Below are 8,728 nucleotides of genomic sequence, written 5' to 3' on the forward strand. Positions count from 1 at the left end.
CTAGATAGATTTCTTGTTCAAAGTTCCTTTCTTCTTCTCGATCTAGAGGCTAGAATGCACATCCTCCACAACAGTGTTTCAGATCACAAGCCCATTAGACTTGAGCTGCTGGCTCTCAAGGATCTGGGCCCTATTCCTTTCATATTCAATCCTCTATGGATCAAAGAGGCAGATTTCATGCAAAAGGTTAGGGATTGCTGGAAGGAGCCAGTCAAGGGTTCCCCCTGGATTGAGTTCATCAAAGCATGAGTGAATTAACCTGAATGAGAAGGAAGGGAGAATTGGTAATAGTTTCTGAGCCCGACACAAAATGCAGCAGATCAGCCAAGTAGGGGAGGGCGGGTGCAGGTCTCTGAATTCCTCCATGGAAACATCAGCATCAGCTTGTACAAAAAACATGCCTTCGCTGGTGCAGTTCACGAGGAGCTTATCGAAGGGCGCTTCTCTCAATCTTCTGGCAAAAGGATAGTAAAATACCAAAACCTTCACCAGCGCTTCTCTAATAACTTTGGTGGTATCCTCACTTTTTTTTAACGGATTGAAGCAATAGAATTGGACGACTCGAATATGAAATCTGAAAGACAGTTGATCATCTATATTGGAAAGGTATAGCAACCCTTTCGGAGTAGGCAGGGAAGGAACGACGAGGACAGATGGCTTTCTGGTGACCTTGATGTTCAGAGCAACCATGAAAACAAAGGTATCGAGAATCAATGAAAAACTATGATGCAAGCACGCAATCGAAGATCAGCAGAGCAGGATGTAGTGCGTTGCAGACTTGTTTCGAGATGGGGAAGACGATGAAGCGAGCGTTTGGTGAGATATATATAAATTGAAGCCTTTTCTCAGGTGATGTGACCAGTACAACGTGGTCTCATATGTTTATTATTTTGGAACAGGGTTTTTAAAATTGTAATTTAATTATTAATAATTTTATTGATACGATTGTTTTTAATTTTATAATAGAGATTTTAAAATTTCAATTTAAATATTAATATTTATTAAGTAGGGATTTAATTTTTATTAAAGGTTTTAGAATATTTGTAATAATATGGGGTGGATTAGACAATATCTTGGTCTCAGATTTAAAATAATATTTCAGAAAAAGAAGTTGGTATGGTGTAATGTACAAATATATCAAGAATGGATCATTCTAAGCCAATAAGGGTAGTAGTCTAAAGGTGCATTGAAGGTATCACGATTGTATCTTTGTTCAAGATGGATTGTCAGAGACAACATTTATATAAAACTCTATTAGTTGTTGCTTATATTTCGATTCTTTTGATTTCAACAGGTAATAAATCGATCTAAGAACTTCATTATCCATTGAATATATATATATATAGACTCTGTGTTTTGAAGCATCAGTGGCTACATGTTGTGTTAATGTGGGTTTTTGAAATTTGAAGGGTTCTTGCATCCATTAAGGCCAAAAATTGGGTTAATGTGGGTTATGGTTGCATGTTTTTTGGTATTTCACATTGCAGGGGAAAATGAGTCGAAGGAATCATCACAAACAAACACTGGAATTGGTGTAAACTATGGAACAAAAAGGAATAAATTTCCATCACCAAAGCCGGTAGCCAAGATGCTTGGAAACATCATTGTCAATAGAGTTAAGATCTACAACTCATATTCCTCTATACTGTAAGCATTTTCCAACACAGGAATTGCAGTTGTTGTGGGTCTTGAGAATGAGAAAGTCAGTAGGATAAGTGAAAGTCCAACTACAAGCTAAGCTTGGGTGGCTTAGAGGATTTCTCCTTATGACCCTTCAACCTTAATATTTATGATAATCGTAGGGAATGAGGTCCGTACAAATAGTTATGGGTCATTAGACTCTGAACTAGTGCTTGCAATACAAAACATTCATTCTAGTTTGGTTTCTTTACGCTTGGATGACAATATTAAGGTATCTAATCCACACCATATGGCTATCCTTTCAAGTTCCTTTCCTCCTTCAGCCTCCACATTTGCTACTAGTTTGCTACCAATTATGAATCCTCCCCTCCAATTCTTGGATGATATAGGTGTTCTATTCATGTTGAATTCATATCCTTATTTTGCAAAAAAAGACAATCCCAAAGAAGTTTCAATGGACTATGTGATGTTTGGGTAGTCTTTAGTGGTTTAAGATCCAAAAGGGTTCACTATAACAATATGCTAGATGCTCAAATTCATTCCATTTACTCTATTATGGTTGCTTCGGTTCACAATGACACTATCCCTGTAACTGTCTCTGAGACTGGTTGGCCTTCCAAAGGAGACCCAGATGATATAGGATTCAATCCTAAGAATGCTAGAAATTATAACACCAAAGTCATCAAACATGTTACTTCCAATGAAGGAACTCCAATGAGGCCTATAGGGTCATAGATACCTTTATTTTTGCACTTTTTAATGAGAGGCATAAACTAGGGCCAACCACTGAGAGGAACTTTGGGCTGCTAAACCCGGATGGTTCAAAATTATATGATGTAGATTTGAGTTGTGGTTGGTGTGCATCTCCTCCTCCACCATATTTTCCTCCTGCAAGCCCACCACCTAACATGATTTGTTTATTCTCAAGACCACCAAAAGGTTCAAGGGGAGGCCTTGGCAGTGTTTTTTATTTCATTTCCAAACCAAGTTCTGATCCATCTGTTCTTCAAGAGTCTTTTGATTTTTCTTGTGGGATGGGTAGTGAAAATTGTGCTTCAATTCGTCAAGGTGGACCTTACTATAATCCAAATATTGTTCATGCCCGTGCTTCATATACAATGAATAGTTACTATGAGATTCACAACAGAAACTACTAGAATTGTGATTTCAAAGGCACTAGTATGGTCACATTTACCGATCCAGGTAAGGATTATTCCACTCAATTTACATCTAGGGAATGTCTTCCTTTAATTTTTCCCTTTTTTTTGGCTACTTGAAAAGTATGATGCATTATTTGTTTTTGTGTCTCATACTTAATATGATTCCATACATTAAATTTCCATATATTTGGAATTGTACATGGAAGTATTCTTCTATATTCTAATTTATGCACTATAATCACCCTCATAATGTATAGTTCAAATTTTTAAACAAAAATCGCCATGAAGATACCAGTGTGTAGGTCACTAAAATTTCAATATAAACTATTAAAATGAGGGTCTGACTGGTTAAATCATATGTCGTTTTGGTTCAAGCTATGGATCTTGTCACTATCCTCAAGAATGAGCATCCAATAAAATTGGCAAGTTTCTTTCAGTAACTCAATCTCATCCATTCCTCTTGGATATCAAAGATTTTAAAAGCCAATCATTTTTCCAGAACATTGTACTGATTGTAATACTCATTATCTGAATCAGTTGCTCGTTGTGATGGTGTACTTACAAATGATTTTGGAACCCTGAGGAATTTTAGCAGGTTATCCAAAATGTGATTTAAACTTAATCGTCACATGTACTAATAGAACCATTGGGAGCTTATTTGACATATTTATTTATAGTACCACTTCCTAGATATGAAATTCAGACAACTTATTCTGCTTCTCTAGTGAAGCTTTGTGTTTATGTTTTTCATGTGCTATAGGCTAAGCACAGGTTATCGCAACCCAGTGGATTGGATAATTTTGTATTGTTTTGAACGTATGGAGTAGAATGCTTATATTCAGTGAGGAATGAGAAGGAAATTTTGATGTGGTGTCAACTTTGTATATTTTAGAGGATACATGAATGATATATATATGTGATGTCTGTAATTGCAAGATATATTTATTGTACTGGCTAATGTTTGACACATTCTCCAAATGGGTAGTACTGCCTATATAGAAGTGTAACCGTAATATAGATTAGGACTTCCATTTTTATGGGAAACTAAGTATTTAGTTTCACTTGTTAAACATGGCTTATAATTGAACTTCTTGTGTATTATCCGTGTTTTTTATCAAATGAGTGGATCTACCCTGAAAGAGTGCTTGAATTCTTCATTGTATTTGTTTGTGGAGATTCTCTTTTATGTAAATTCCAAATGGTTAGTTAAATTTGTTATCAATTTAAACCATCCAATAAAAATTAGTTCATACTAACATGACTTGACTAATATGAAGATATTGAATCAAAACTAGGTTTTTGTGATATGACTTAATTGATATGAATCCAATTCAATGATGGGTGACTTGTTGTGTTTGATGAAATCTAGTAGGGATGTCAAATTTAATGGGCCATTGTTGAATCACTGAACAAAACATTATTTCATCAACTTTCTAACTAATGCACAATGATGTAATAATCTGCTTCTTCAATGGGTGGTTGCTTCAAAAATCTTGCTTTGAGTTTTCAATTGGTTCCTTTGTTGGGGTTTTTCTCTTCAACTTAAGAAGACTATAGTGGAAATTTTTAGGGAACCTATGGGTTTTATGCCATTCCCTTACATCCACAAGAACATATGTTTTAGTTATGCTTTATGTGTTCTACATGCGATTTTGGTTCTGAGGTATGCTACCCATAATATTGTAATGAAATTGGTTCATGTCATTGATTGACAAAGATCATTGTAACATTCAACAAAGTTTTAGGGATAGATGACTAGAATTGGACACGACAAATCTTTATATGTATCTAAATTGGGTCATAGTAAAGCATTAATTATATGTTATTATGGAGTTGCTAACTTCCACTTTTTGGTTCATCTTTATTCCTCATGGATGCAATATGTACATCCCAAAAATGTTCTAACTACCTGTAAGTCACTAGTAGCGCAACAATGGATTTTTTTTTTTTAACTTATAAAGTGTTCAAACTATATTTGATCGTAAATAATGATTGATACTAAGATGGAGTATGGAATGCGATATTTGCATGTATCATGTGAATGTTAAGCTACTATCTATTTTGGTACTGGTATAAGACATTAGGATTTTGTTTTGTATCGGATGGGCATTTGTACATATCATGTGAATGATTGTAACATATTATCAATATTAAGACAGAGTAATAATCATGATTGAATTATTTTTTCCCTGTTGGGAAAAGGCAGCATTTGTACTATTTAGCAAGATACATGCTAATCTTGATAACTTATTCTATAGCATCACATATATACAAATGTTGGGATTTATTTACCGAATAAGCTTTTGAATAGGAATTTTGATGTACGTAGCAGCCATGACCATTGAAAAGTCTAAGTATGGTTGTGGGTGGCCTGTGATCAGAAAGTGAGGTAGCGAAACATTCATATGGAAAAGCATAAGTACAATAGTATGGATCAACACAGACATCATATAGTGCAGCATATAGTTTCAACGCAAAGGCAATAAGTGCACAATAGTCAAATAATTAGATAACTATTTTATGAAAAGGATTGTTCATCACATAAAAGACACGCGTGCTCTATTTTTTCCATTCGTTTTCACCGTATCTCTTCAATTTTGCATTGTGCATTAGTCTACATTTATCTCTACACCTAGTTTTTCTTGACTTGGGAAAAAAAATTGTCGATGGTTACCTTGGAAATATTGTCTAGAATGCAGTCATTACTATGCCTCTCTATTTTAGTGATGCTTAGTGCTAAGCAACGAAATATGTTGGTAAAATTACAAGATTGGATGTAAAACGAATTAGCAATAAGCCTACTCTAACAACCCTTTCTTATGGCATGAATGAGAAGGAGGGCCTAGTTGCTGTGTTTAATCTTAGTGGGGGTACTTTCGATGTAACAATGCTTGAAATATCCAATGGTGTATTCGAGGCATGTTCCTTTCCTTGAGATGTTATGTTATTTTACATTGATTACTTATTTCTTCTCCTTCTCTGCTTTTTCACACAAATTATTGTAACCTTGTTAGCTTTTTTTTTTCAAGTCAAGGCCACAAATGGTGATACTTTTTTGGCGAGTGAGGATTTTGATAATGCTCTCCTTGAGTATTTATTTGTTGAGTTCAAAAAGACATAAACTTACTTATTCTAGGATAAGATAGCCTTACAAAGGCTTCAAGAGGCTGCAGAGAAACCGAAGGTGGAGTTGTCATATTCTTCTTAGATAGATTAATCTACCATTTATCGTGGAAGATGCATCTAGTATAGAGCATTTGAATGTTACATTAACTCATTTGAAGTTTGAAATCTTAGTAAATCACTTAATCGATAGAACAAGAATCCCTTCCAAGAGTTGTAAAAAAAAAGCAGGGATTACGACATTGGAATTGGATGAAGTTATTCTTATGGGAGGAATGTACCGGGTGCCAAGGGTTCAAGAGATTGTTGTTCAGATTTTTGGAAATACGCCAAGTAAATGTGTTAATCCATATGAGGCTATAACAATGGGTGTTGCCATCCAAAGTGGAATTTTAAAGGCTAATGTAAGGGAACTTCTTATACTGGGTGTGAATCCACTTTCTCTTAGATTAGAAACACGACGGGGTTTTCGCAAGGTTACTAAGCAGAAATATAGAAATCCCAATGAATAAGAGTCATATATTATCAACTGATGCAGATGATCAAACTCAGTAGATAGACCATGATGTTACAAGAATTAAACCCACTCAAGGAGGAGAGTCTTCATCCTTGGGAGGAGGCCCCAAACCTTTAGTTGTGGGCTTAGTATCCGCTATCCATAATTGTCATGTGTGGGTTCATCATGATGGACAGAGCAATAGTAGGAAATTTGTCGAAGTGAGAGACCACTTTAGGGTTCTTGTTGCGGGTCAATGCCTTTGCTTCTCTTGACACTCTCTTACAACTTGACTTCCTTATGTTAATGTTGTTGCTTGAAGGCTGAGAGTGTGTAGTGTGCTAGAGAATATCCTTGAGGTGACACTTTGTTTATTGTGCATTATCTAGTAGTCCATTAACTCATGTAAGTGGATTATTTCCATCCTCCCCTCCACATTTTTGCTTGGATATGCAAACTCAAATGTGCACAAATGAGAGACCCTTCTTGTTAAGTACATCAACAATATGCTAAAATCACTTGATACACATATGTTTGTTGTGTTCCAAAGATATAAGATACCAATTCTAATCTACTGTTGTGTTGTGTGAAAATATATGGCCCAGGGGAGAGAATCTCCCAATACGGAAATATTTTAGGGAATATTAGATGAGAGCATGGAGGGTCTAACCTTAAAATGAGCATATTTTAAAAACTAAAACAAGTGCTTCAAGGTTTCATTCTTGCAACATAGTGGGCATTTAAGGTGTAGAATTAGTAGGTGTTCAAGCTCATGTTATTCTTCTCGAATTTATTCCTTACAGTGTTTCATTTGTAACATCTGGTGTAATTGTTAGTAATAATATATTTGATTTTAATGTCACGTCCAGAGACCAAATTGGTGTATGAGAGTCCCTTGTTTGTGGGACAAGGGATGAACCTCCCTTAACTGCTAAAGTCTTTGAAGTCATACATACTCTACCCCCCTCTGGTTGTGACCTCTTACTAGGAAACACATGCTCCTAACCATTAGGCCACTCAAGTTGTTTAATAATGAAGCTATAATTTAATTAGTTTTATGATTTTTTTAATTTTAGCAATGTGAGATGTGTCATGTAATAAGTTTTTTGTAACCTATTATAGGTTAATGTCTATGGGAATTTACCAACCAGTTAATCTATATGGTTGTGTTAGGTGGAAGGACTTAACCTCCAAGGAATATTCTAGAATATTAATAACAATATACACAAATCAAATGTTGAGATTTATCTCCAAAATAATTGTGTTATTTTTTTCCCTTTTAATTAAATTGATTAATTAAAAAATGACATATAAACAACTGAGTTATGGGTTTTTTTGGGGCATTAGTATTAATAAGCCATGGTATTAGCCCATGACATTGTAACAAATCCTATTTAAATTTTAAGAATATCCATTGAAAACATCAACAACGGAGGAGGTAACTCTAGATATTGCTCTCGAGCAAAAATCATCTTCCACTAGTCTCTATTCTTTTTGTTAGTTGTATTTTTTTCTATCTTGTTATTTTCTATTGATGAAATGTGTTTGGATTATAGACTATAAATTGTTATAGTATTATTTTCTACCTTGAGTTTTATATCTCCTAAATAATTTATTAATAATAATCTAATTTTAATTTTAAATTAAAAGAAAAAGATTTGATTTTTCATATGGTAAGCCTCTTGTTACTATGTATATTTTATATACAGTTTAAAATACAAAATACAAAATTAATAATAATGTAGTAGTATTAATTGTTTTTTTTAAATAAAAATACTATAAATTTATTTTGTTTCCCTAATTAAAATTATCTTAATTATTTTCTTTAATATTTTAATATTTAATTTCCATTTTTTTATTTAAATTTCTCACTTATCGCTCAGGTTAAGGAAAAATAATTTTTAATATTTTAATTTTCTATTTTTCATTCCCTTAAAACCAAAAAATAATATTTAGTTTTTTTAGTAATTAATATATATATATATATATATATATATATATATATATATATATATATATATATTATATTTTTATATTATATAAGGAATTTAGGACTTTTAGGAGAATATTGAGGATGACAACAAAGAAAAAAGCTAAAAAAAGAATAATAAAATTTATCAACACGAACATCATATAGTGCAGCATACAGTTTCAACGCAAAGGCAATAAGTACATAATAAGTACATAATAGTCAAATAATCAGATAACTATTTTATGAAAATGATTGTTCATCACGTAGAAGACACGTATGTATCAACACAAACATCATATAGTGCACCATACAGTTTCAATGCAAAGGCAATAAGTG

The 8,728-nt window shown here is 33.5% G+C and overlaps 2 pseudogenes; both read left to right on the plus strand.

Moving 5' to 3' along the window:
• The first annotated feature begins 713 nt into the window (after window positions 1–713).
• LOC149253956 (glucan endo-1,3-beta-glucosidase 14 pseudogene) lies at window positions 714–3,207 on the plus strand (annotated as a pseudogene).
• Window positions 3,208–5,625: 2,418 nt separating this feature from the next.
• LOC149253957 (heat shock 70 kDa protein, mitochondrial-like) lies at window positions 5,626–6,479 on the plus strand (annotated as a pseudogene).
• Window positions 6,480–8,728: the final 2,249 nt, after the last annotated feature.

This window comes from Pinus tabuliformis, chromosome 7 (assembly GCF_031772625.1).
Source record: "Pinus tabuliformis cultivar Carrire ecotype Pingquan chromosome 7, CPIR1, whole genome shotgun sequence".
Lineage (NCBI taxonomy): Eukaryota > Viridiplantae > Streptophyta > Pinopsida > Pinales > Pinaceae > Pinus > Pinus tabuliformis.